At 45.5% G+C, this 27,052-nt stretch overlaps 1 protein-coding gene and 1 pseudogene across 5 annotated transcripts in view; both read right to left on the bottom strand.

Moving 5' to 3' along the window:
• Ubash3b (ubiquitin associated and SH3 domain containing B) overlaps positions 1 to 27,052 on the bottom strand; it is a 158,196-nt gene that overhangs the window by 130,709 nt on the left and 435 nt on the right. The gene's annotated exons all lie outside the window — the stretch shown is intronic.
• Positions 1 to 27,052, bottom strand: part of LOC147827804 (mitochondrial import inner membrane translocase subunit TIM14 pseudogene) — a 53,963-nt pseudogene extending 26,911 nt beyond the window's left edge. Inside the window, exon 1 of the transcript XR_015451777.1 lies at positions 1 to 27,052. This exon is cut by the window's left edge and continues 26,911 nt beyond it. The product of XR_015451777.1 is annotated as a mitochondrial import inner membrane translocase subunit TIM14 pseudogene (transcript).

The raw sequence follows: 27,052 nt of genomic DNA, 5'->3' as shown, positions 1-27,052 counted from the left end.
TAATACATAGTAGGGGCTCAATAAATGCTTATTTACTAGGTCATTTCTCATTGTATTGATATTGTATTGTATTCTCATTGTCTTCTCTTGTATTGATAGCCAATTTACTACACAGGTCAAATGTGAACACAGACTCTAAAATACACTCTCAGCCTGCTTTTTGGTGAATTTCCTATTTTTTTCCTACAAGGATGTATGCTATGTCCGATGTCTTACTGAGAGTTCCTGGCTAGGTGATGTTTTGATCAAAATGAAATCTACACTGCAAGCTGTTAGTTTCCTCTTGACCTAACTACTAACTTATAAAAATTATAGAAAATTGATGTTTCATGCCTCTGGGGCTGCAATCAGCACATGCCAGATTATGAGATATTTATAGAAATAAGACTTGGTTATCAACAATAAAGTTATAAATAAAATATCAGAGAAGGTTGAGGGGAAGGATAATTACACTAAGAGACACAATCATCCATCTCAAATATAAACATTTAAAATGAAGTTCACATACACACAAATATTTAGAAATTATAAGGCAACTGAGGATATGTGAACATGGACTAGATATTTGACACCAATGAGTAATTATTTTTCAGGTATGATTATGACATTGAGGTTGTATTTTTAAATGAGTTCTAATTTTTTAGACAAACACACTAGAATGTCTATACATGCAATGATATGTAGGATTTAATTCAAAATAATCTGGAGGAAGGTTTTAAATAGGAAGAAGGTAGTAAAGAGGAAATAAGATCAGCATGAATCAACTATTCTTACTACCATTGGAGAAGTTTGAAATTTTCCAATACATTTTTAAAAATCAGTAGTTTATACAGGCTAATCTCCCTAATGAACATAGATGCAAAAATCGTCAACAAGATACTGGCAAACAGAATACAGAGAGTCATCAAGAAGATCATACACCCTGATCAAATCAGATTTATCCCAGGGATGCAAGGATGGTTCAACATTCGTAAATCAATAAGTGTAATACACCATATTACCAGAGTCAAGGACAAAAACCATATGATCATCTCAATAGATGCAGAAAAAGCATTCAACAAAATCCAGCACCCATTCATAATAAATACTCTACAAAAAATTGGAATAGAAGGTCTTTATCTTAATCTGATTAAGGCTATCTATGAAAACCCAACAGCCTACATCATACTAAATGGTCAAAAACTGAAAACTTTCATGCTAAAATCAGGAACAAGACAAGGATGCCCACTATCACCACTCCTGTTCAATGTAGTTCTGGAAACATTAGCCACAGTAATTAGAAAAGAGAAAGAAATAAAAGGAATAAAGATAGGAAAAGAAGAAGTTAAACTGTCATTATTTGCTGACGATATGATACCTTACATAGAAGATCCAAAAAACTCTACCAAAAGACTTCTAGACTTAATTGACAGATTCAGTACAGTAGCTGGATACAAGATCAACACTCAAAAAACAACAGCCTTCTTGTACACAAATAACAGAATCACTGAGAGAGAAATTAGGGTAACAATTCCTTTTACAATAGCATGCCAAAAAATGAAATATCTAGGAATCAGTCTAACAAAGGAAGCAAAAGACCTCTACATTGAAAACTACAGCACTCTGAAAAAAGAGATCAAAGAGGATACAAGAAAATGGAAAGACATCCCTTGCTCCTGGGTAGGAAGAACCAATATAGTGAAAATGGCTATACTTCTAAAACTGCTATACAGATTCAATGCAATGCCAATTGAAATTCCAACAATATACTTCACAGAACTAGAGAAAACAATATAAAAATTCATTTGGAACCAGAAGAGACGTAGAATAGCTAAAGCAATCCTAAGCAACAGAGACATGGCCGGGGGTATCACAATCCCCAACTTGAAACTATACTACAAAGCTACTGTGATAAAATCAGCATGGTACTGGCAAAGGAACAGACCTGAGGATCAGTGGAATAGATTAGAAGATGCAGAAACAACTCCAGACATGCTCAGCCACCTCATCTTTGACAAAGGAACCAACCACCATCATTGGAGGAAAGATAGCCTATTTAATAAATGATGTTAGAAAAACTGGATTTCAACCTGCCAAATATTGAAACTAGACCCATACCTATCACCATGCACTAAACTAAGATCAAAGTGGATTAAAGATATAAATATTGACAGAAACACTAAACTTGCTGGAAGATAAGTTAGGTAGAACTCTTGAAGACATTGGCATAGGAAAAGACTTCATGAACAAAACCTCAGCAGCATGGGAACTAGCAGAGAGAATCAACAACTGGGATCTCATCGTATTAAAAAGCTTCTGCACTGCAAAAGAAACCACCAACAGAGCTAACAGACAACCTACAATATGGGGAAAAAATTTTAGCAGCTGTACCTCAGACAAAGGACTACTATCTAGAATATATAAAGAACTGAAAAAAATCAGGCCCCCAAATTCAAAGACTCAATTCAAAAATAGGCATCTGAAATGAACAGACATTTCTCAGACAAGGAAGTAAAAGCTGCAAACAAATATATGAAAAAAAGTTCAACATCACTCGTCATTCTAGAGATGCAGATGAAAACAACACTGAGATCCCACCTCACTCCAGAAAGAATGGTTGCTATCAAGAAATCAACCAATAACAAATGCTGGTGGGGGTGTGAGGAGAAAGGTACCCTTCTCCATTGCTGGTGGGAGTGCAGACTGGTGCAACCACTGTGGAAGTCAGTACGGAGATACCTCAAAGAACTAGGACTAGAGGTCCCATTTGACCCAGCTATTCCCCTGCTGGGTATCTTCCCAAAAGAATTAAAAGAATCATACCACAGTGATATATGTGCACCCATGTTCATAGTGGCACAGTTTGTAATAGCTAAAGCTTGGAAGCAGCCCAAGTGCCCATCAACTGGAGATTGGATAAAGAAAATGTGGGTTTTTTTTTTATAAAACGGAGTACTACTCAGCCATAAAGAATGAAAAACTAGAGTCATTTATAGCTAAATGGATGCATATCGAGGCCATACTCTTAAGTGAAATAAATAGGACACACATGTGTAAATACGAATAGTTTCATTAGTGTGAGAAACTGATAGTGTAAACAAGGGTTAAAATTATTAAAATGAATAGTTGATAATTTGAAATAGGAAAAAAGGTCCAAAGATGAAGGAGTGAAGGGAGGGCAAGGGGAAAGGAAAAGAGGGAAAGGAAAAACTATGAGAAAAGAAAAAAAAAATGGAAACGAAATCTATGTAAATAGGGAAGGGTGGAAGGGGTGAAGGGTGCACAAGTAATGGGAGGAAAAAAAAAGAACCAAGATACATCATGTACAGGTACAAACACCCAATGATAAATGTAAATGAATTGTATACCTAAAATGTACCAATAAAAGAACTAAAAATAAATCAATAAATAAAATTAGTAGTTTATTAAATCTTTTTTTTTAATACTAGGGATTGAGCCCAGGGCCTCACACTAAACTACATCTCTATCCCTTTTTAGATTTTATTTTGAGATAGGGTCTTACTAAGTTGCCCAGACTGCTCTGGAATTCATGATCCTCCTGCCTCAGCCTCCTGAGCAGCTGGTATTACAGGCATGCACCATCATACCTAGCAGTAATTTATTAAATTTCTAATCACTGCAGGGTGACTTTGGTGAATTTCACAGAGCAGGCTGACCATGACAGGGCTGAGCTCGATGCAGGTCCCCCTTGGAGGGGCAAGGAGGCTACAGGCAGCCCAGGGCTGGGTTGTTCCTCTAGATCTGCCAGAGGAGAGCAGATCCCTGGGTCCTGCTTAATGAAATTGAGAGTTTGAAAGACATGTACAACTTAAGCTCTGGGAACCAAAGGAAATGGAGAAAAGTATTTCCCAAGCTTTCATATGAAAAAATAAAGCTCAGGAAATGTGGACTGGAAAGAATATGGGATTTGGAGTTGGAAGTCTGGATTCACTCCTTTCCCCTCAATTAGGACAAGAGAACTCTGTCCCTCAGTATTGTCATCTATAAAATGGAAACTACCATCACTATCACAGAATTGCTTTGAGGACAGGATGAGGACCCTTAAAGGAAGAGGAGAAGCAGCATGGTGCTAGGGACAGAGACTTGATTCCCTGAACCATCCATCCAGTCAACTACTAAATAAATGAAAACTGTTATAATTAATTATTTAAGGAAAAGCAATTTGTTCAAGGCTTCAAAGTGACTCAGCAGGTCCTAGTCAGGAGGAGAATTTGCACTCCACTATTCTCCCTACTAAGCCTTGAGCTTCCTGAGAGGCTTGGTATGGGCCCATGACTCACAAGTGGTGGCTCTTTTGACAACCAGGGAGAATGGAGAGGAGGAGATGGGCCAATCTCCCTCTGACAGCTGGGCCACCCCAGGTGGCAGCGATGAGCCAGTCCTGCCGCTGCCACATTCAGCACAAGAGAGGCAGAGCATCCTGGATGGCAGATGCCCTAATGGATGGGTTGTTGTGACACCAATTGATGGCCGGTCCCTTTGCACCCCCTGGCTAAGGCGCTCCTAACCTCACTGGCACCTCCTAGGCTCCAAATAGAATCAATTTTTTTTTCAAACCCTACAGAAGTCAAGTAAGTAAGAAGGGAAAGCAGGTGAGTGAGAGGGTGTGTGTGTCTGCACACTTGCACACAGGATACATAAGAACCTGTGCCTCTAGCATCAGCAGGTACATGTCATCCCAGTGCTTCATGGAAAACAAGGGACAAGACACCCAAACAGTGGGTTCCCAGGGGCCAGGGGTGTCCACAAGGCCGTTTATCAGTGAGCACGAAGACCTCCTTTCAGAGCTGGAACAGAGAAAGAAGAGCTAGTAGTGGGGGAATCTATATTCATGGAGGGTGTGGAATTTTTGGTGAATTTTTAAAAATAATGTCTTCGATTTTGCTATAAGAAGAATCACTCAGGCATTCTATAATTTTGGATAAAAAATAAGTGGAACACTTGATTCATTTTCTTATACTTTTAAATTAATAAATAATTCATTGATTACTTTGACTGAGTATCAAATCCAGGGCCATTGAGTGTCAGGAAGTCACTTTGCTGCTGAGCCATATCTGTACCTTCAGGTTTACTACTATTTTTAATTTTTAATATTTCCTCAGGTTCAAAAATAAATAAATAAATAGATAGATAGATATAAATTAAATAGCTTCTAGCCAGACTATTTTCTATGGGAATAATACATTACCTTTTACTTTTCTAAGTAAAAGACCTTTAATATCTTATTTCAGGTCCTGCGCTGCATGATATATTTTCTCAGAACGAGCTGATCACAGCACTGATAATTCTTTTTTTTTTTTTTTGGTACCGGCGATCAAACTTGGGTCCTTGCGCTTGCTCAGCGGGTGGCGAAACCACTGAGCTATATCCCTGGCCCAAATTTTTTATAACTCTTTTTTTTTTTTTTTTTACAACACTGATAAAACAGCTTTGACATTAAAAAAAAAAAAACCTTAACTAACCATTTGTAATGAATCAGAAATAAAGTTAATTCACCTTTTAAGCATTCTTTTTGCAGGAGGAGATGGGTAAGGCTGTAGTGCTCCTTTTAAATCAGATATAAACGGGACAGAACAGAACTTGCTTGGAACTGTGCAGGCCTGTTCTGAGTCTTAACTGGAACAGTTCTATTACCTCAAGCAATTCATGTTCCCATTCTGTTCTTCCATTTCCTCATCTGAAAACTATGAACTTGCCCAAATGTCCTTCCCAGCTCATGTGATTTTTACAATAACTCTCTGAAGCACATAGGTCAAGAGGTATTATGTGGAAGCTGAGGATCTGGAACCTGTAGGTCAAGGGTAGCCCATGCCCAACACCCCACCACCCACTTTTGAATGACCTAGGAGCTAAGAATGGTTTTCACACTTTTAAATGGTTTTTAGAAATCAAAAGAACCCTAAAAGTTTGTGATACATGAAATGTATATGAAATCAACTTTCTCCCAGGCTTGTTGGTACACACCTGCAATCCCAGCACTCAGGAGGCTGAGGCGGGAGGATCACCTTGAGTTCACTAGCCTGGGTTATGTAGGAAGACCTTGTCTCAAAACAACAAGAAAATCACAAACCAACTTCAGTGTCTGTAAATGACCTTCCACTGGAGCACAGCCATGCTCACTACCTATCCTCTTCTTTTCACTTATAGCAGCAGAGCTGACTGCCCATCACGGAGACCACCTGCTCCACAGAGCCTAAAATATTTACTCTTTATTCTTTGCAAAGTTTGCTGACTTTTGCTTTTGGCCAAGGTGTCTCAAACTTTAAGGTACAGTTGTCCCTTCATATTTGGAAGAGATGGTTTCCAGGACGCCCTGAAGATATCAAAATCCACAGGTGCATGTCTCATATAAAATATGCACATCTTCCCAGATACTTCAAATCATCTCTATAGCACTTATATACCTAATACAATGCAAATGGGTGTCAGTAGCTGCTGTACTGTAGAGAATAATGACAAGAAAAAAGCTCCCCCCGCAAGTATTTTTGGTCCACAGTTGGTTGAATCCATGGATGAGGAGCCTTCAGACACAAAGGGTTCACTGTACACAGCAATCACCTAGGGAGCTTATTAAAATGCAGATTCTAATGTAGTAGATTTGGGGTGCAGTGAGACTCTGCATTTCTAATAAGCTCCCTGGAGGTACCAAAGCTGCTGATGTGAGGACCACGCCTTAGTGGCAGGTCTAGGCGCTCTCATGTAGATCTGGTTATACCGTGAACTTGCTCAGTATCCTTTGGTACCTTTAAACAGCCTTCAAGATAAATATGCCTCCTGAGTACAGTGTACAGGCACCAGTCTCCCCTCTTCACTCCCCACCATGAATCTCTGCACAAACCCCAAAGCACACCCCGTGTGCAGATTTCTCACCCACTGCGCCTTTCTACACTGACTCCCTGCTCCGACTCCCCTCTTCTGGCCACCCATCCACTACGTTCAACTCTCCAACTTCTGTTCTTCCAAGCCCAGCTCACAAGGCACCTCCTGTGAAAGGAGCCTTCCTGGAGTCCTAAAGTGGGTTAAGCAGCCTCTCCTGAGGTCTCTTAGGCCCTCTTGACCACCTGAATTGTATGGGTAAGATGCAGAGGTGCCTTTATTCCCACCCGCCCATTCACCAAGTGCAGTTCTTAAGATACCATGGGGGGATAATGTATGTTCTTCGTAATGGAACAAATGAATTGTCCAGCACTGCTCAGCAAATCAAACAAAACTCCAAGAGCAGAAACCACACTTTGAGTCTTGGTGTGTGGTTTCTTTTCCCCAGGCCCAGCCACGTTCAGAAATGGATACTCTGCCCGGCCTGATGGAGGAATCCCTTACACTACTCTTCAAACATACGACAATTCAGCCTATATACTCTGACGCTCAGTTTGGGAACAGCAGCGCCCTCCACCGTCGGCTACTGGTGGGAGGTCACTCCCAAGCCGAGGGGTTAGACCCCTCTGGAAAGCACCTGTCGGCCTTCAGACAGCAAGTCCTGTAAGCGGAGGCGGAGCTGCTGCTGAGCCATCACCCAGCCTGTGAGTCACGTGCCCACGCCGGCGTTGAGAAGTGGACAGTGAGGAGACCTGGGAATCAGATTCCACCTTTGCCACAGCCACTCCCCCAGCTGTGCCATTTTCCTCTTGCTTCTGTGGTTTCCATTTCCTTATTGGTCACCTGGGTCCAGAGGAATGTAGGTCAGCCAGACAAACGCAGGCTGAGTGCAGCCACCGTGGGAAGAAGAGCAAGCGTCTGCTTCGCGGTCCCCCAGCTAGCGAGGGCCGGGGCAGGCTGGGGCTGCGCGTGTGGAGGAAGCTGCGGCCAGCCCTGAAATATACGCCCTTGCTCAATACGGCCTTCTTCCCACCACCGCACTTCTTCCCCTCCTGACTTCAAATTCCTACCACTAAGTGCACTTAAGTATTCTCTAGATGGTCACCCGTGGCTGCTACGGAGTGAACTGAATTGGGTCCCTTTAAAATTCAAGGACTAAGCTGGGCGTGGTGGCTCATGCCTGCAATCCCAGCTCTCTGGAGGCTGAGGCAGAAGGATTGCCACGAATTCAAGGCTAGTCTGGGCTACACAGTGAGTTCAAGACCAGCCTGAACTACATAGTGAGATCTTGTTTCAAAAAAAATAAAATTCAAAGACTAAAAAGCCCTACTCCTCCATGCAGTGGTATTTGCAGAGAGGGCCTCTGCGCCGTAATTATGTTTATAGTGTTATGAGGGTGGGGTCCTCATGGCAGTATTAAGAGGCCAGAGCTTGGCCCTGCACCCCTCCACCTAAGCACACAGTGAGAAGGTGGCAGGCTACAGAACAGTTAGAAAATGTCTGTTGGTTAAGCCCTCGGTCTGTGGCATTTTGTTTTAACAGTCCAAGCTGACCAAGATAGTAGCCTTCTTTCACAGGTGAGTGAATTTGTTTCAATTTCCTCCAATGAAATTTTGGTAAGGGTTGGGGGTGTAGCTCAGTGGGTGAGCTCTTGGCTAGCATGAATAATACCCTGCGTTCAAACCCTAACACTGTAAAAAGAAAAGAAAAGAACAAAACTTTTCTTAAACTCACGAACACAAAGGCAAGCTGGGTTTGGCTCACCCTGGTATACAGCGCATGAGTAATAAACATTAATAAAATGTTAATAGAGGGGTAAATGAGTAGTCAGTGCTTACTATGGACTAGGCACCATGCAAAATGCTAGGGAAATAAAAAACTCTAAGACATTGCTCTCAGGAGTTGCAGGAAACTGATGTGACCCAACTGTGATGATGTGATGGAGAAGTGCTTCTGCCAAGGGGCATACAATGGGCTGGGCAGTGCTCAGCCTCATGGGTGCAAGCACAAACTTTCTTCCTGGAGCTGGGAGCAGAGAGAGGCAGGTACAGATGTGAGACATGAATAGTGAAACCTGAGAAATTTTCTCAAAAGAGAAATTATTTGAAAAGGATGGATAAGATCTCACCTAAGAAAGACAAATGCAACCACAAAGAAGATATTTATTGATTCACTAACAATTTGAGGTGCTGAAAATGAAGGGTCCGGAAAAGTCAAAAGTAGCAAGCTACACCAAAGGTGTAGGGTGCATGGGGAAGAGGGAGAAGGAACTGGAAAGGCAAGGGGCAGCAGGCTGTGATGGATCCCTGATGGCAGCCATCCCCAGAAACCCCAGAAACCAGGAGGGAGCCTCAGAAAAAGAAGACAGTTCAATAGCAGAGGAATTTAGCATGTTGCTATTTTAACACTAAAATTAAATCTTCAAAGGCCTGCTGGGGTTGGGGGAAAAGCAACGGGCTTTAAAGTTAGCCAAATCCAAGCACACTGAGTCACTTCCAAATCCAATGACCTGCTTTTCTCATTTGTAAAATGGAAATACTACTTACTACTTTTCTCAGGATTGAGAAGTGTAAAATAACTCATAACAGGTCCACAACAAATGTAAGCTCTCGTTGCCGGTCTCTACTTCTTTAAGAAATTCCAAATTCCCTGCTGTCCCAAGGTGGTCTTTTGAAAAGTGGAGGAAAATGCCCCTCTGTCAGCATGTAACTCCCGGTACATGACCACCACTTAAATGTCTGCCCCTTTCCTCATCCCAAGGATATGGTGGGCCAGGAGGCACCCTGTTTTATTTCAGGGGCTCAAGGACCTACACTGCGCTTGCCTGGCCAGAGGAGCGCCTTGCACCTTTAGAGAAGTAAATGGCACAGATGGGCAAGACAGACATAAACTGTCTCAGCCCTAGTCAAGGGTGGATCAGTGCTTGACCTGGTGCTAGAACTCTGACCTCATAGTCCATCAATTTCACAGACCACGTGGTCTCAGAACAAACAGAGGAAAGACTCTGATCTCAGCCCTCGATGTACCAGCACCTCTACAGATCCCCAGCAAATGGGAACCGCCACCAAACACTGAGCATTCACGTTAACTTCCTCTTTCTCTGAAGCAGCATCCACACATTCTCGCAGAGGGGCAGACACAACACTCAGTACAACTCTTAAAACACTTCCCTGCAGTGTGGTTTCTAAACACAGGAAACAGCAGCTGGCTGCATTACCAGGAACGTTTATTTGGCAGTTGGGGCGCTAGAGCTCAGTGTGTGAGTTTAAAGCTGTGATTAAGGAACAAAAATAAACCAGCAAAGCAGAAACCAAGGTGCCCTCATCCTAGGTCTGATGAAAAGGCCTTTGGAGTCAGGAAAACTCAGATAAGGAGCCAGCGCCGGGCCCAATTCATGACGCCTGTGTAATAACCTTTTGAAGCCTCCTTTTCTTCATTTGTAAATAGATTTATTAACACTCATTGCCTAGGTTTGCAGTGTGAAGGCTAGTGGGGCAGTTTGTAAGGTGCTAAGGGTAGTGACTGTGCATAAAAGATGTTTCAGTGGGGCTGGGGATGTGGCTGGGGTGCTTAGCATGCAGAAGGCTCTGGGTTCAATGCCCAGCATCAGACACAAAAAAGATGGATCGAATAGCATTTACCTCTGACACCTTTGGGGACCTAATACAAAATTCACTTTCAGCTCTGTGGAGGAACCAAAGACTCTTGGGGGAGTTCCAGTTCACTGGCTGCTGTGAGATTCTAGAGCACTATCTACTACGTTCCGGTCTGGGCACCTGCAAGTACAATATACTTTTCTGTTTACTTCTCTCTCTCTCTCTCTCTCTATATATATATTTTTTAATTATTTAATTTTCTTTCTTTCCTTTTTTTTCTGCTTTTTCCTTACAGGTTGAGAGTGCCAGTGCAGCAAAAGGCCATTCTTTATTTGTATTTGTTTCTTTTAATCCGTGTACAATACACACCCAATAAATGTGCAATGAATAACAAAACCCTACTAGCGGGAAATTAGTGGAAAGAGGACAGAGGCATGCTGAACCCTTGGTATGCAGCTCTCAAATGATCCTCTACTCTGCTCGCTTGGGAGTTAGGAGGGCAGCAGTAAGCTGAGATGGCTGAAGACACAGATGCAGCCTTCTTTAATGCAATCTTTCCTTTTGAAAGATGAAAAGTCCCTCTATAGAAAAACAATTCCAGAGCCAAGAGGACCAAACAAGGACACAGCCTCAGGCTCTTTAACAGAAAACAAAACAAAGCAAAACAAAACAAAACAAAAAACTGGTGCAGTATATATGTTTTCCACATTCTCAGAAATTGCAGTGACAAAAGAAAGACTGTCACCCTTCTGGATTTCTACCTTACAGAGCTAAAGACTGGCCTAGAGCTATTGCTCTTATTGGTGGAAATGTCACTTCTGACTTATTACAAATTCAAAGCCATCCTTGGAGCCTCAAGAGCCTGCATTCCCCTTTTCTCCAGCTTGACAGTTCTTTTTCTTCCTCCTTAGGGTGGCTGTTGTGCCCTGGCTTGGTTACTCTGGACTTGCTTGCCATCTTTTCCACTGCTGTCTCTATGAGCCTCTCTCTCTACCCATCCCCACACCCCACCCCTAAATGCTGGTCTCACTTACTCCCTGGGCCCAGTGCCCAGCGTCTGGACACAGTGGTGAGGACATGTCCAGAGAGTGAATGCTCAGAACTGGCCTCTCCTGAAGTCCTCACTGGCTCCCGTGGGCTCATCACTACACATCGCTCCAGCCCTTGTGTATGGATTATCCAGTCCTAACCAGCCCTGGGACTGGGATTCATGCACATAAAAGAAGCAGCTACCCAGGGTGGGGGATTTAGCTCAGTAGTTCTGCCGCCTGCCTCACAAGCACAAGGATTCGAGTTCCATCCCTGGTACCAAAAAAAAAAAAAAGAAGCAGCTACCCAGAAACATATCTTTAGAGGACACCATCAGTCGCTGTGGACACCATCAGACGCTGTGTCTCCTTGCAGGTCTCAGATCCTAGGCTGGCCCAGGCCACTCCCCAGAGACTTTGCCATCCTCCTGACTCCAAAGTACAGCTTGGGTTCTTTCTGGGGAGGCTGCTCCAAATCTCAGCCATACTCACAACCAGAGTGAGAACACAGGAGGCAGCAGAGCTGGTGTTGTTGGGCCACAGGTCTCCAAGTTGCTTTTCCTCATGAACTGAAATCTGATTCTTCCCCCAGCAGTTATATCCACCCACTGAAGTTAACAAAATAAGTGTCCCGTTCTCTCATGACAGCCATTCAGATATTAAAGGGGAGACCCGCTCCATCCCTCTGGATCTCCCCTCATTGTGCCTGACTTTGTCTTCCCCAAAGGTTGGGACCTGCTTGTGGTCAGTCTCAGGGTATGACTCCTCCCTGTAACTCCAGAACTTAGCAAATTCCTGGGTACCTGGCACAGCCATTGCTTGGCAAATTTTTTGGACCCTCCTTCTCCCCTGACTCAACATCTTCATTATCTTTCCCAGCTAGACATATACAGCCCCATGTTACTGTTTCCCAGGACAACTCCCCAAAGCAGAGGCTAGTTGCCCAGACTGGAAAAGATGGAAAGGAAAAATTCATAAAAGTCAAACAAAAAACAAGGCAAACTTCACACAGAGATTTCATCCTCCATATCCTCAAAGCCAGCTGCCTAGCAAAAAAAGCAACCTTCTCTGTTTACTCAACAACCGCCCCCCACCCCCTCCACCCCCCACCCCGACAGTCAGCCACTCAGAAGCCCTTACCCCTCAGGGCTGACACAGGCCATCTTGTGAAAGGAGTTTTACTGCTGTCCAGCCCTCCTCCTGCACACGCCCATCTCCTGCTCCACCACTCACAGCAGAGCTGGCAGCTGCTGGCCAGAAAAAGCCACACTCACCGCCTCCCACAGAGGCTTGATGGATGAAGTGATGCCGAAGAGCTTGGTGCCTGAAGCAGTCAGAATGCAGGGGGACACCTGTCTCTCAGCCTGTGATCTTACTTTTGGAGCGAGGTAAGAATGTCACACATTCTCTTTGATGGTGATGCATCAAAGCTGCTTCAGGGCTCCAGGAAGCTCATCTTGATGGATCAGCTGATTTTTAAGACCTACCTACAAGCTGGCTCCCACAGGGCCTTTTGCCATTGTCATAGCTTCTTCTTGATACAGAGGGAGCAACAGCTCTGTGCACTTAGGGAACCAGGCATAGGGCAGGACTGTGGTAGCTTCAATTGTGCACTGAGAAATCGAGCCATTCCACATTCCTCAACCAGCTCCTCTCATCTCCCGGCCCCTGCCCAGAATGATGATCAGATGAACTGAGTGCTGTTTAATTATCCTCAGGCCCCAGGTCTTAAAGAGGTTGGCAAGGAACTTAGAAAGACAATCTTGCCAAAGACATGTAAGGGTTGGTTATTAACTTACAGTCAGAGCCCCTTCTTCACTCGCTGAACGCTGATTCCAAAGATCATGACCTTCTGCCATTTATTATGTGCTTACACATAGGCTGTTTTTATGGGCATTATGTTGTGTAATCCTTGTAACAATTCCTCGAAGCAGATATCACTACCTTTATTTAAAAGACAGGAAGACTGAGGCTTAGAAAGGTTTTGTGTTGCCTAAAGGGGAGAAGGAATTTGACCACACATCATTCTGACCACAAACTCGAGTTCCAGATAAACTATGCACTCGGCTAATGGAGCCCCTCATTGAGGCCATAGGAATAGGAGCTTCCGGATTCCACCGGGGTGGTTCTCCTGAAGCAGTGGGTAGAAGCTAGGGTAAGAACCAGGGACCTAGTGATTTATGACTTCGGAGTACAACCCCATGCCTGTCTTCCCACAGGTGGGGGTTGAGATGGGTAGTGCACGCAGAGGCACACACTCGCCCTGAGACACACTGTCACATACTAACATGCTTCCACAATGGGCGATAGCATTGCTGCCACTCAGCCAACCACATCACTCAGTCCAAGGGGCAAATCAGGTTGCCCTCTTAATCCCAGTTTTGTGTAATCTAGGAATATCTCATCATTTCTTTGGACCTCAACTTTCCTTCCTTCTGTTATCATCAAACTTCACTGAACCCTAGCGACATGTCAATGCTGTGGGTACAGGTTCAGAACTCTGATTCTGGAGTAAGACAGCCTGAGGTTTGCAAGCTGGCTCCACTACTTGCTTGCTGTGTGATGTAAAAGTTAAAAATCTCTTGTGCTTCAGTTTTCACATCTGTAAAATGGGATTAGTAATTGTTAATATCTCGTGGGATTGTTATGAAGAATAAACAAAAAAATATACAAGTCAAGTATTTAACATATTGTCTAGCACATAGTAGACTCTCAGTGAAGGTTAATGCACAGGTTGGGTATTTGAGTTGTGAATGATTGGGGCCAGGAGAAAACAAAGGAGTTAGTGCTAAGAAAGGTAAATGATGCCAATCTCTTCTTTTTTTTTTTTTTGGTACCGGGGATCGAACTCGGGTCCTTGCCCTTGCGCAGCAGGTGGCAAAGCCACTCTCTTCTTAAGTAGGACTCTCGTTTTAAGAAGTGTCACAGACTGGGGAGAAACACAGACCAAGTGTTTACACACATCTGCTGCAGTTGGCAGAATAATGGCCTGCCGAGGCTGTCCATGTGCTGCTCATCCCCAAACCTGAGTACACTGTCCTGTGTGACAGAAGGGATTTTGCAGATGTGGTTAAGTGCAGGCTCTTGAGCTGGGGAGATACAGTCAAAAGGGTTCTAATAAGGGAAAAAGTGAAGCAGGCATCAGACAGAGAGGAGATGTAATCACAGAGGCAAGGTCAGAGTGATGTGCTTGGAAGGTGGAGGATGGGGCCACTAGCCAAAGAATGCAGGCAGACTCCAGACATGGGAAAACCCAAGGAAACAATCTCTGCTAGCGCCTGCAGACAACACAGCTCTGCCAATGCCTGGACTTTAGCCTATCATACCCCATTTTGGATTTCTGACTCCCAAACTGAGTTTGAATTGTTTTATGCCACTGAATTTGAACAGTTTGTTATATCACCAATAGATGACTTACACATGCCTTTGGCCATTTTTGCTGCATTTCACAAAACCCCTCATATTTTCACAAAAGCCACTTGCTAACTCCTTATGATTCATGTCCCTACTTCCCAAAAGAGATGAAGTAAAATTTTAAGCATCCAGAAAGTTTAGTGCAACAGACTTCTCAAGTGGCCCTGCAGAGCTTGTTGTGGGCCACTGAGCACCACACAAAACCAACAGCTCATGGGCCCCTAGGAGTGCCCCAAAGTACCAGGGCCCACTGCTGATAGTAGTTTCCGTTTACATGTGCTTGGTTTTCTGTGATTTTTTAAGTCATATATCCATTGCCTCATTTTGATTCATCCAGCCTATAGAAACAACTTGCTCAGACCACATCTTCAGAAAGTGAGAGAGCCAGGATTTGAACCTGGGCTTTCATCTTGAAAGTCAATTTTCTTTCTCCCACGGCTGACTATAACTTGGTTCTTACCTTGGTGGATGAGTGACTAAGAATAGGAAGGAAGAAAAAGAAAAGACAGAAAAAATAGAGAAGGGCTAGATAGAAAATAAATCAGCCCTGGGCTCCAGAAAACAGAGCCAAACCTCGATACAAATCTATTTCTTGGATCCTGAACTCAGGGAGGTAATGTGACATGGAAATAAAGAAATCATGGTCCACATTGGGCCCTCACTTTGGTTCTGTCACAGACTAGCTGTTGGATCTTGAAAGACTGTTATTTTATTTGCTGTTCTCATTTTACTTACATTTAAAAAACAGGAAGCCTCAGGTGGCCCACACCTGTGACCCCAACTATATGGGAGACTGAGGCAGGTTCAAGCTCACCTGGGGAAACTTAGTGAGATCCTGTCTCAAAATAAAAAAGACAAAAGGAGCTGGGGATGTACCTCAGTGGTAGAATGCCCTGGGTTCGACACCTAGTACTCGGAGAAAAACACTAGCTAAATTCTACTACCAATTCTAGCTACACAGTTCTGGGATTCTACCTTTAGTGATCTTTTCCAAGCAGTATCTTATACTTGTAGGTTAGACCAAGTATCCTAAGTCCAGAAATGCTTTGCACTAGAAGTATTTTTTTTGGATTTTGGAATATTTGCATATATATAATGAATTTATTTGGGGAGACAACCTAAAATGAAACACAAGATTTATCTGTTTTGTATATGCCTTATATGTGATAGCTTGCAGATAACATTATACCATGTTTTTAGTGGGCCTAAATTTTGACTGCTACCTGTCACAGGAAGTCAGGTGTGGAATTTTCCACTTGTAGCACTATGCCAGTGCTCAAAGTTGGAACATTTTGAATTTTCTTTTTCATTATTTAAAAGTTGTAGCTCTGGGACATTTTATTATAAAAAGCTGGTACTCACATACATAAGCTAATATGAGCTTAACATTTATGACACATCTACTTCATTTTTTAGCTTGACCTTCCAGTAGTATATCTTTAGCTTCACTGATTCTGGCTATGTAAGGAGATCCTTCTTTGTCTGGATCATTTAAGAACATAATTTATCAATGAGCATCTCTTATGTTTCTTTTATTGGCAGTAGGGCTTACACCTAGCATTGATGCTACTTCCTATTTTGTCACTTTGGGTTTAAGTTTGCCTGTGTAATAGCTACCACCAAAGGCAGATTTGGGTAGACTTTGAGAAACTTATTCTTGAGGCTCCATATGCTTCATGGCTTGTAAAACATAACAACAGACTGCAGATCTTCCAGTAGCAGTGGGCAGTCCAACTTCTATGACCATACTGGCCATGTTTTAGCCTCCACTGGGAATGTGGATCATCCCAGTCCAGAGGCCATGGCCACCACAGTAACCACAAACCTTCCAAGTACAGGAGTCCTCCAAAATCTGAATTTCAGATTAAGGATGCTCAGCCTGTACTAAGTCATTTGAGCTGGCATTTCCAAACACCTCCCTCTCAAACTCAAGAAAAGCACTGCTCTGGTCACATGTGCACTGCAAATTTAATTTGCTGCTCTTTGTCTAGTTAGTTTACACTCCTCACAAAGATCATCTTCTATCTCTTGAATTGTATCTATGCCCTTGATCATAATATTTTGTCTTCCAAACTAGATTTGTAGTTCCCCAAGGGCAGAGACTATATCTAATTGGTTTTGTACTCCCATTTCCTTTATATCAACACATAATAGTTGCCTGGGAATTTGCAGTGTGGTGTCCATACACTTAAAAAAGAAGAATGGCATTACTCATCGAAGCTCTCTGGAATAAGGTGCCTAAGGGCTCTGGGCAGCTCACTGAGAATCATCAGAGGTAAGGCAGGGATAATCTTTCTTCCTGGCTTGCTTCACATGGGAGGTTTAATAAGGCTTGAGGTAGAAGAGAGAAAAGTAAAAAAGAGAGGAAGGGAAAGCAAAGAGAAAGGAAGAGAAACCACACGTGTTAAGGCAGAACTAGTTCTCCAAGATGGGTAAAATCTCAAGGGTCAATAAGAGAAAGGATGGGACTCCGGGCACTGCCAGGAGAAGCTGGTTAGGCACTGAGACTGGTGCCCCTGGCCAGCACTCTAGGAGCAGAGTGGTTGTGTATGTGACGGCACACAAGTAGTCCCGGAGACAGATACCTTGCCTACTCTCACAGAGCTTCCCTCCCAGACCAAAAGAATAAACATTTACGGAGCCAGTGTGTAAATATTTGTGAATGGGGCACAGTCAACACCAAAGTAGGATTCTAAACAACTCTGCTACCTGGTTCACGGAGAAGGATCCTTCAACAAAACCTGAAAGAAATCAGAACCCTGGGCAGCCTCTGCCATCTGTGCCACAGGCATCCCCTTGGCATTTTACGGGCTGCTGCGAGCTTCCCTGTCCCTGTGGTGTTTCCTCAGCTTCCCACTCTGGGGGGAAGAGCCCTGGGCTTCGGCAGTTCACTGCCATGGTTGGTTGCTTTATGTACACGGGGGTTTATGCTCCCCCCGAGAACATGACCGGAAGTGTTACACAAATGGCGGGTGACTCTGCGGAAGGGAAGATGTCCCTTTAATCAAAAAGGTGTCCAGGAGCAAACTTATTTATTCCACGTGCTGGGCTCAAGGTTCAAACCTTCTTTCCTATTTAACCAGCACTTTGGCTATGTTTTGAAAGAAAACCCATTATGTACCACTTTGCAAATGATTCTAATGCATACTAGTTTGAAGACGCCCCACCGTTGTAACTGCCTCATATCTTTTTCTTCCCATTTATTTACTCTCTAGAGTATCAACAGTCCTGGAGAGTTTTCTTTAAAGGAAAAAGAGTTTAACAATAAAGCACCATGGAAAGCAAAATAGAGGCATAAAAGCACAATGGTCTGGGACAGAAAAGCAAACATGAAGCAGTGACGATATTCTCCCACTGTTCAAAACCACTTGCCAGGTCAACCTGGAGTCACCATGGTGACTGCAAAGGATCTTAGACTGTGTTGACTTCAACCCACTTTATAGTTGGAATCACTGAGACCTAGGAAGGTAGAAGATGTGAGTCCAAATAGCCCGAAGAGTGAGAGCACAACACCAGTGTCTGAAAGAAAGGAAAACCTCGCTTGCATTTATCATGCACACCCATATAAGTGTGGCGGAATCCGGAGCCTCTGGACATTTTCTGTAAAGCTCAGAAAACATACGCCTGCTGCTCAGAGGCCACAGGGAAGAGCTGCAGCCAGCTGGAGCAAGCGGTTGACCTCAGAGTGTGGCCTGGTGACACTTGACATTGTTTCTTCCTCTGGGGTCTGCTCGGAATGTAGCAGGACGACGAGCCCACGGTCAAAGCTCAGACACGAGTGTTCATCCGGGACACCACACCTTCCACCTCCTCCTCATAAACAGCAGATGGCAAAGACCCCGACTCTAGGGCCACAAGGAAAAGAGGAGGTGACTGAGGTGGAAGGAGAAAGGGGATCGCCCTTATGGACCATGAGCCCGAGAGGGTCCAGAGAACTCTGGCCATTGTTGAGTCTATTTGCTCAACCAGAGATTCTTCCAGAAGCCTTTGGGCAAATCCCCAGTGTCCCTGGGAGAATATTCCAGCCAAGAAGCCAGGGCTTTCAGGCCTGATGAGGACCATAGGCACCGTCCTCCTGGCACTGAGTCTTCATTTTGCTTGGGGCTGTGCCCGGCACAGGGCAGAGAGGATCTTTTCTTGACTGTGCCTCTGTCTCTGTCTCTCTATCTGTCTCTCTGTCTGTCTTTCTCAATTCCCCAGGCCTTCGTCTGATTCCATTGAGAGTAGTCAGATGACAGCCATATGGTACCCTTTGAATCCCTAAGCCTGGCTATTTATTATAGTCAGCAGCTCGGGCAATTCTGGGTCTGCTTTTGCTTGGGCCTGGCACCTGCTCAAGGGCCTTTGGAGAGAAAGAGGCACATGGGAGTGGAGCACAGCACTGAGGGAAAAAGCATCTGTTGGCATCTGCCCCACAGAGGGCAACCAAGGAGCTGTGCAGAATAACCTCACCACTTGAGTGGCAGTAGAACTTTGAGCATTCCAACTGTTTGCATCAACTGGCCCCTTAATCTTCACAACCGTGCTTTGAGATAGACTTTGTTACTGTCAGGATTTTAAAGACAGAGTCCAGTTACATAGGAGGCTGAACCATGAGGATCCCTTGAGTAGCATTCATGACCAGCCTGGGCAATATAGCAACCTTGTCTCAAATACAATACAATACAATACAATACAATACAATACAATACAATAGGCAGGAAAACTAGCTTGTTATGTTCAGCAATTTGCCCCAGCTCACCCAGCAGGTAAGGGGCAGAGTTAGGACTCAAAACCAGGCTGCCTGAACAGCTTCCACAAGTTCATACTTCTGTGGATCAGGACAGGAGGGACAGGGGCTTAAGAGGGTCACTCCATGTAAGGACAGCCCCCTCCTGCACAGACACCTGTTGGCATAGTTGGAGACCATACTGACAGGGCCTCGTCAGCTGAAGCAGGCCTGGCAGAAGACACAGAACTCTCTAGGCTTGCTGCCTCTCTGAAAGGGAAAGCTTCTAGCTCGAGAATTATGATCCATAGGCAACTGGAGCTAGAGAAGGCTGAGGACGAGGGCAAGGTGGAGATAAAAACCAGGGGACTGAGGCATTAAGGCAGAATATTCGGTTGGCATGGTGGCACATGTCTGATCTCCCAGCAGTTCGGGAGGCTGAGGCAGGAAGTTTGAAAGTTCAAGCCCAACCTGGGCACCTTAACGAGGGCTGGGGATATAGCTCAATGCAAAGCCCCTGGCTTCAATCCCCAGTACTAAGCAAGCAGGTACACAGGATGTCTAATCTCTATGCCAATCTTGGAGCCTATTTCTTCATCAAATTATCACTAAAACTTGATCGTGATTATGTATGTGAATCTGCTTTGTCATCTCTAGAGTAGTCTAAAAACATAAGGTATTATTAGAAATCAGGGCATAATGGGGAATTGTCATAGAAGCCGTGTGCAAGGGGTTATAATTATGCTACCAGCAAAGCACATTCAGATATCTCAAGGTCAATCAAAACAGACAAGCTACTGATACATGCAGAGCATGGAACAAAAATATTATGTTAAGGAAGGCAGCCAGGTGCAAGAGTATGTATCATATGATTCCACTTATACGCTAGTCTAGAAAATGCATACTTATCTATAATGACAAAGAGCAGATAGGAGGTTCCCAGGGCTGGTGTTAAGAGAGGGGACTGACTGAAGGTACATTTGAAAAAAACGTTTAGGGGCTACAGATGTGCTGTGTCTTACTGTGGTGATCATGTGGGTACATTTATTTGTTCAAATACATCATTTTTTTCCCCCAATACTGGAGAATGAACCTAGGGCCTTCACACTGAACTACATCTCCAGTTCTTTTTTTATTTTGAGACAGGTTCTTGCTAAGGCAGTCAGCTTGGGCTTGAACTTGCAACCCTCCTGCCTCAGCCTCCCAGAGTGCTGGGATTATAGGTAGGCACCAGGACAACCATCTCTAAATACAGCAGTCTTTTAGTAGGTCTGGTTCATTGTACATAAGTTATACCTCAATAAACTTCAGCATGTCAGGGTCTTTGTTTATAAACCAGGACCCCTGTGTAGCCGAGAAATTTGCCTGCACTTGCATTTACAACAACAGGGCCCCCAAGTACCAACTCTGTGATGGTGTGGAAGTCCCTGAACTCCTCTGAGCTTCAGGTCTCCTCATCTTTAAAACAATGTGTGCATTGTGCGCTTAACCTCACAGGACTGTTGTGTTGAACAGGAGGGATAGTTAGCCCAGATGAGAGCAAAGGTTAAATCACAGAATAATCCCCAAATGTGTGGGAGTGCTGCAGGGGTGCACAGTTACAGTAGGTACATCAGACTTCCTTGTCAGCCCACTGACAATAGCGCTTCAGCTCCAAGAAGCCCCTGTGTTTGTCTTCTCTTTCTATCCAAGGCTCCTGGGAAAGTAGTCACGGCCACCAGGCAAGAGCCAGCAACCTGTCAAGAGATGCTGGGTTGGCCAAGGCTTTCAGAGGATCCAATGGCAACCCACAGGTAAGATGCAAAAAGCCAAAGAAATGAGAAACTTTAATTCATGGGCTCTGCAGGTTGCTTCTCAGCTCCTTCTGCACCAGCATTGAGCTACCTTTATCTTGGGGCAGTAGGGCACAGCTCACACTGCTTCCTGTCCAAAGCCAAGTCCAAGATGCTCATTCCAGCTCTTTCCTTCTGGCCCTGTCTTCCTCTTTAACTAGACATTGTTCAAATATTCTCAGCAGTACACTTAGATCCTCCCAGATCTCTCAGCACCTCTCAGCTCCTTGCTTTTCTTCCAGTCCAACCCAGCAGCCCCCAATACCCCGTGTCCAAAATCTAGTTCTAATGTCTCCACATCTTTCCCCTCCCCTGGCAAAGCCTCCTGAGTTAACAGGACAGGTACCGCCCAGCACAGAGGCTGATCAAGGAAAAGAGGAAGAGGCCTCAACTGGGAGGCATAAAGGCTTCAAATGACAGTCAGCAGCTGAACTGGAACTTTGGATATCTGACCCCTCCCAGGTCTCTTCCCAAGATTATTTCATTTGTATTTATTTTTACAGTGAGGGCCTGGGGGTGGAAGCCGGGGCCTCCCATCTGCTAGGCAAGCACTGAGCTACACCCCCAACCCCCAAGATTATTACTATTATTATTATCTCTCTGCCATTAGGAAACATATGCAAGCCATTTGCTGCCAACAAAGGAAGTTCTAGCCCCAAGCGGCTTCAAAAAATAAAAATAAAACGCAGGTCAGGGTTGTATCAGCAAAGACTCCGAGGTTCAGTGATTCAGCAGCTTACTTCAAGGCCCATGGTTGGCCCCAATTTACAGAGGCGAGGCCACAGAAGCCACAGGGGGGACACTGCTGCTCTGAGAAGGAGTCAGTCCTGCCCACCCCACCTTCCTGGGTGCCGGCACACAGCCCGGTCCTGGCCCAAAGCCTCCTCTTCCTCAGGCCTTCGCCCCACGCTCTTCCTCCTCCTTCCCACCGCCTCACTTGCCTTGAGGAAGCTAGACTTTTATTTTTAGAACTTTCAGAAAAAGGAAGTGCTAAGGAACATAGAAAGAAAAGGAAAGGACAGGCCATTTCGGCCCCTTGAAAATTTCCATCCCTACCACCCCCTTACCTCACCCCTACACACAAGCACCCCGAGAAACCGCAGCTTCTCCACCCTTCCCCATGTGCGGGTGCTCTGCGGCCCTAAGAGGGACGGAAGTTCCCACGGAGAAAGCCCCGTCCAGTTCCAGGGGAATAATGAGTGGGGGAGGGCAGCCTGAAGGTCACCCTGCTGGTGCCCGGCCCGTCCTCAGCTCTCAGCTCTGCCCAGTGCTTCACACGCATGCCTTCAGTCAGCATGCAGCCTGAGTGACTTCCCAAGGGCACAGCACCGCACCGCGCCGCACTGCACAGGGTAGAAGGGGACCCGGCCGTGCAGCCTGCCTGTACTCTTGCAGCCCAGCCAGGCCGACCAAAGTGTCCTTTCTTGCTGCTGCTTCACATCAGACCCGGCTACATCCCCGGGGGAACATGGGCTGTCCCTCCTGCTGCACCATTCTCTCGAAGCTCCTGCTTGGGGCAGCAGGCTCATTCCTACCAAAGGGTCACAGCCACGTCTTCCCAGACCCCAGAGATGACACTGCTCTTTCCAGCTGTGGGTTCTCATCTTGTTCCTCCAACCAGGCTACAGAAGAAGTTTCTCATTAGCACAGCCTGGTGCCCTTGCGGTCTTTCTTCTCAAGTCTCCACAACACCTTTAATCCCAGGACTCGGGAGACTGAGGCAGGAGGATCTTTGCAAGTTCACACCCAGGCTGAGGTACACAGTAAGCTCAAGGCCAGTCTGAACTACTGTATATAATAGACCTTGTCTCAAGAAAAAACCCCAAAACAGAGTGAAAGTCTGCTCTCTAGAACCTCAGATGGTCTCTCTTCTTCCTGATCCAAGCTAAATTATGAAGGGGAAGGGCAACCACAGCAGCCTCCTGTGTTAAGGTAGAGAAGCTTCAAGCCCTCACAGGGAATTGAGCAGGATCAGGTGACCGTCAAGAGATCCACACTCCTTCAGGCAGAATTTACGAAACAGCAGAAAACCCAGCCAGGCACCACGGTCCGTAGTAGTAATGTCAGCCACGCAGGAGGCTGAGGCAGTAGGAGCCCAAGATTGAAGCCAGCCTGAGCAACTTAAGAGGCTTTTTCAAAAAATAAAAAGGGACTGGGGATGTGGCTCAGTGTGAAGGTTCTGGGTTCAATCCCCACAGGACAGACAGACAGACAGCCACACACATACACACACACACACACAAATAAAAAAACAGAAAGCTTTACTCCCTCTCCCCAGGCCTTCTCTGTTATCTCTTCAGTAAAGAGTCAGCATTAGGAATAATAATAGTAGCTATGATGAGCTAAATGATGACTCCTTAAAAGATATCCACATCTTAATCTCTACAACGTGTGACTGTTACCCTATAAGACAACGACGGGACTTTGTAGGCAGGCACAGTGTCCATGCCTATAATCCCACCACTGAGGGTGGCTGAGGGAGGAGGATCGCAAGTTCAAGTTTCACCTGGGACTCGAAATAAGAATTTAAAAAGGGGCTGGGGCTGTAGCTCTGTGGTAGAGTACCCCTGGGTTCAATCTCTAGCACCACACACACACCAAAAAGAGTGCAATCACAGCATACATATTCTTTTTTTCTCTTTTTACTGTGCTGAGGATTGAACCCAAGACCTCACATATTCTGGGCAAATGCTCTACCACTGAGCTAGTCCCCAGCCCTTTTTATTTATTTTGAGACAAGATCTGGCTAAATTGCCCTGGCTGGTCTTGAACTTGAATCCTCCTGCCTCAGCCTTCTGAGTGGCTGGAATTGCTCACTCACTATCACAATGGAATAGTCCCTGGGCATAAAAAAAAAAAAAAAAATGAAATCCTGCCATTTTTGACAACCTAGATAGAAACAGAGATCACTGTGTTAAATGGAATAATCCAGGTACAAAAAGAAAAGTTTCACATGATCTCTCTCACTTGTAGAATCTAAAATTTTATCTCATAGAAGTTGGGAGTAGAATGGTGGTTATCCAAGCCTCCCTACAGAGAATAGGGAAGAGAGGGCGAGGGAAGATTGATCATTGGGTACTGAGTTATAGTGAGGAGCAAAAATTTCTAGTGTTCACAGTAAAAAGTTCACAGTAGTGTGGCTACAGATAACAATAATGTACTGTATATTTCCAAAAGTTAGGATTATGAAATATTCTCCATAAAGAAATGATAAGTGAGCCAAGTATGGTGGTCCACACTTGTAATTCCAGCACTCAGGAGGCTGAGGCAAGAGGATTGCCTTGAGTTCAAGCCTAGCCTGGGCAACTTAGCAAGACCCTGCCTCAAAAAAAAAAAAAAAAAAATGCTGGGGAAGTAGCTCAATGTGAAAGCTCTAAATTCAATCCCAACACTAAAAAGAAAAAGAAGAAATAATAAGTTTTTAGGGAGATATATATATATATATATAGCCTAATTTAAACATTGTACAGTATATAAACATATCAAACCATTAATAAGCATGCACAATTTTTATATTTTAAGTATAAGCTTTAAAATAAAGTACTAGAGCCTGGTGTGGTGATGCACACCTGTAATCCCAGCACTTGGGAGGCTGAGGCAGGAGAATAGCGGTGAGTTCGAGGCCAGCCTGGACTACAAAGTGAGTTCATGGCAGCCTGAACCACACAGTAAGACCCTGTCTCAAAAAACAAAAATAAATAAATAAATAGATAGATACAAGTGTCCTTCTATGAGCCATGCCGAAGAAGATATGGCAGGGACTAAGAGGAGATAACATGACCCTAAGGGCAGAGACTGTCATGGGGTGGCCAAGGCAAAGTCCCCAGAAACTAGAAGTATGAAAGGGATTCTCCCGAGATCCTCCAGAGGGAGCAAGACCTGGCTGCATCTGCATTTCAGCCCAAAGACACTGATTTTAGACTTCTGATCTCTAGAAGTGTGAGAATAAACTTCTGTTGATTTAAGCAACTCCCCATCTGTAATCCTTTGTTACAGCAGCCGTGGGGAGACTCACACAGTAGCTGACACTTCCTGATGGCCCATTTGCACTGGGATCTGCTCTGAGCATTTACTCACATTCAATCCTTACATCCTGGCCTTAGATGGGAGGGCTGGCCCTGCTTCAATCCCAGTTTCACTGCTCACTACTGTGACCTTAAGCAAGTTAAATAATCTCTCTAAGCCAGAGTTTCCCAATTCACACAATAGGCAACAGTACCTTCTTCATTAAGTTGCCAGGAATAAAAGACTGCCTATTATAAGACACAAGAGCTGAGCAAGCTAAAATGAGACCACTGTGCTAACCTGCCAGGACCCGGGACCAGGCCTCGGGACTCTGTGCAGGAAAAAGATCTTCCCATAAAGTCCACTGACAACAAATGTGAAGGTCTAAGGAGCTCAGTGTAGGATGTCTTCCCTTACTTTGGCGACTCAGTCCTTAACGCTGGCCGCTCTTCGGGAGGCAGATCCCTGGGATGAGGCTAAGTGCACCATTTCCACAGCCAGCTGTCACCTTGGTGACACACCCCTGTGGAAGCCACTCATCTCCCGGGATTCCGGCGTCCAGAACCGGAGCTCCTGTGCTTGGAAGTCAACGGGAAGCAGAACCCATTGGCCTACCTTGTGGCCTTTCCCTAAATGTGGCCAATCCGGGTCCAACCGGGCCCAGCAGATTGGGCAGAATGACAAACACAAAAGCCTGCTCTGATGAAGAGGTTACTCGACTTGGGAAATAAAGAATGGGCAAGATTTACCCAGTCAGGAGAAGGAAGACTTAAGAGTTATCACCTGAAAAGAGGAGAAAAGAAAGAAGTTTCATTTACTTGGCTCTTTCTGATAAAAGTTTGCCCAGCTTTCCTGTCCAGGTGACGATGTTACTTAAAGGAGTGGCAACCTCCAGAATTCCAGGCCTGTGTCCCTGGGTACACACGCCAGGGGTTAAGCAGAGGCCAAGGCCCGGCCACCTGGCCCTGGCTTTCCCCTTGGCAGGGCGCTTAGCCCCTCCGAAGACTCCGGCCGCCGCCTGGCGTGGGCCACCAGGCCTCTTCCCAGCAGGCTGCCCGGGAGCCACCTGCGCTCTCTGCCCTAACCTAGTCCACCCCCCGGGGTAAGGAGGAGGAAGGGCGACAGCTCCCTCTCCTTACTTTCAGGCACCCACAGATTTGTGCGCTGCCGTCACCACTGAGAAGAAGCCGGGACGCCGGAGGAATCGCTTCTCCGGTTCCATCCTCCCCATCAAAGAGCGCGCAGCGGCACCCCCGCGCCCCCGCCTCCTACCCCGGAGGGAGCCCGAGCCCGAGAGCGACATCCGGAGCGGGAAGCCGCTGCCCAGGGGGCGCCGGCCTCCAGCCCTGCAGTTCCTCGCCCTCTCCCAGCCGCCCGCGGACCCCAAGCCAGCCGGAGTCCCGGGTAGAGGGCTCCGAGGGCCCCGCCTCCCCGGGCTCGGCGGTTAGGATCGCTTAGCTCCACCCGCAGGGCCCGGGGCTCCCAGACGGGACTCGAACCCGGGCCCCTGCCCCCTATTTTAGCAAAGGATCCCAAACCGAGCGCCGGCCCAGCGCCCGCGCCCGGAGAGGAGTGGGGGCCGCCGGCGAGCGCGCCCCTCGGGAGGGCGCGGGCAGCGGGGCGCGGGAGGCGAGCCGGGGCGAAGCCGGGGGT

This window comes from Heterocephalus glaber, unplaced genomic scaffold (genome assembly GCF_053883595.1).
Source record: "Heterocephalus glaber isolate CG9 unplaced genomic scaffold, H.glaber_assembly_v1.0 deba00001431, whole genome shotgun sequence".
NCBI lineage: Eukaryota > Metazoa > Chordata > Mammalia > Rodentia > Bathyergidae > Heterocephalus > Heterocephalus glaber.
This window is presented reverse-complemented; position numbering and strand designations above follow the sequence as displayed.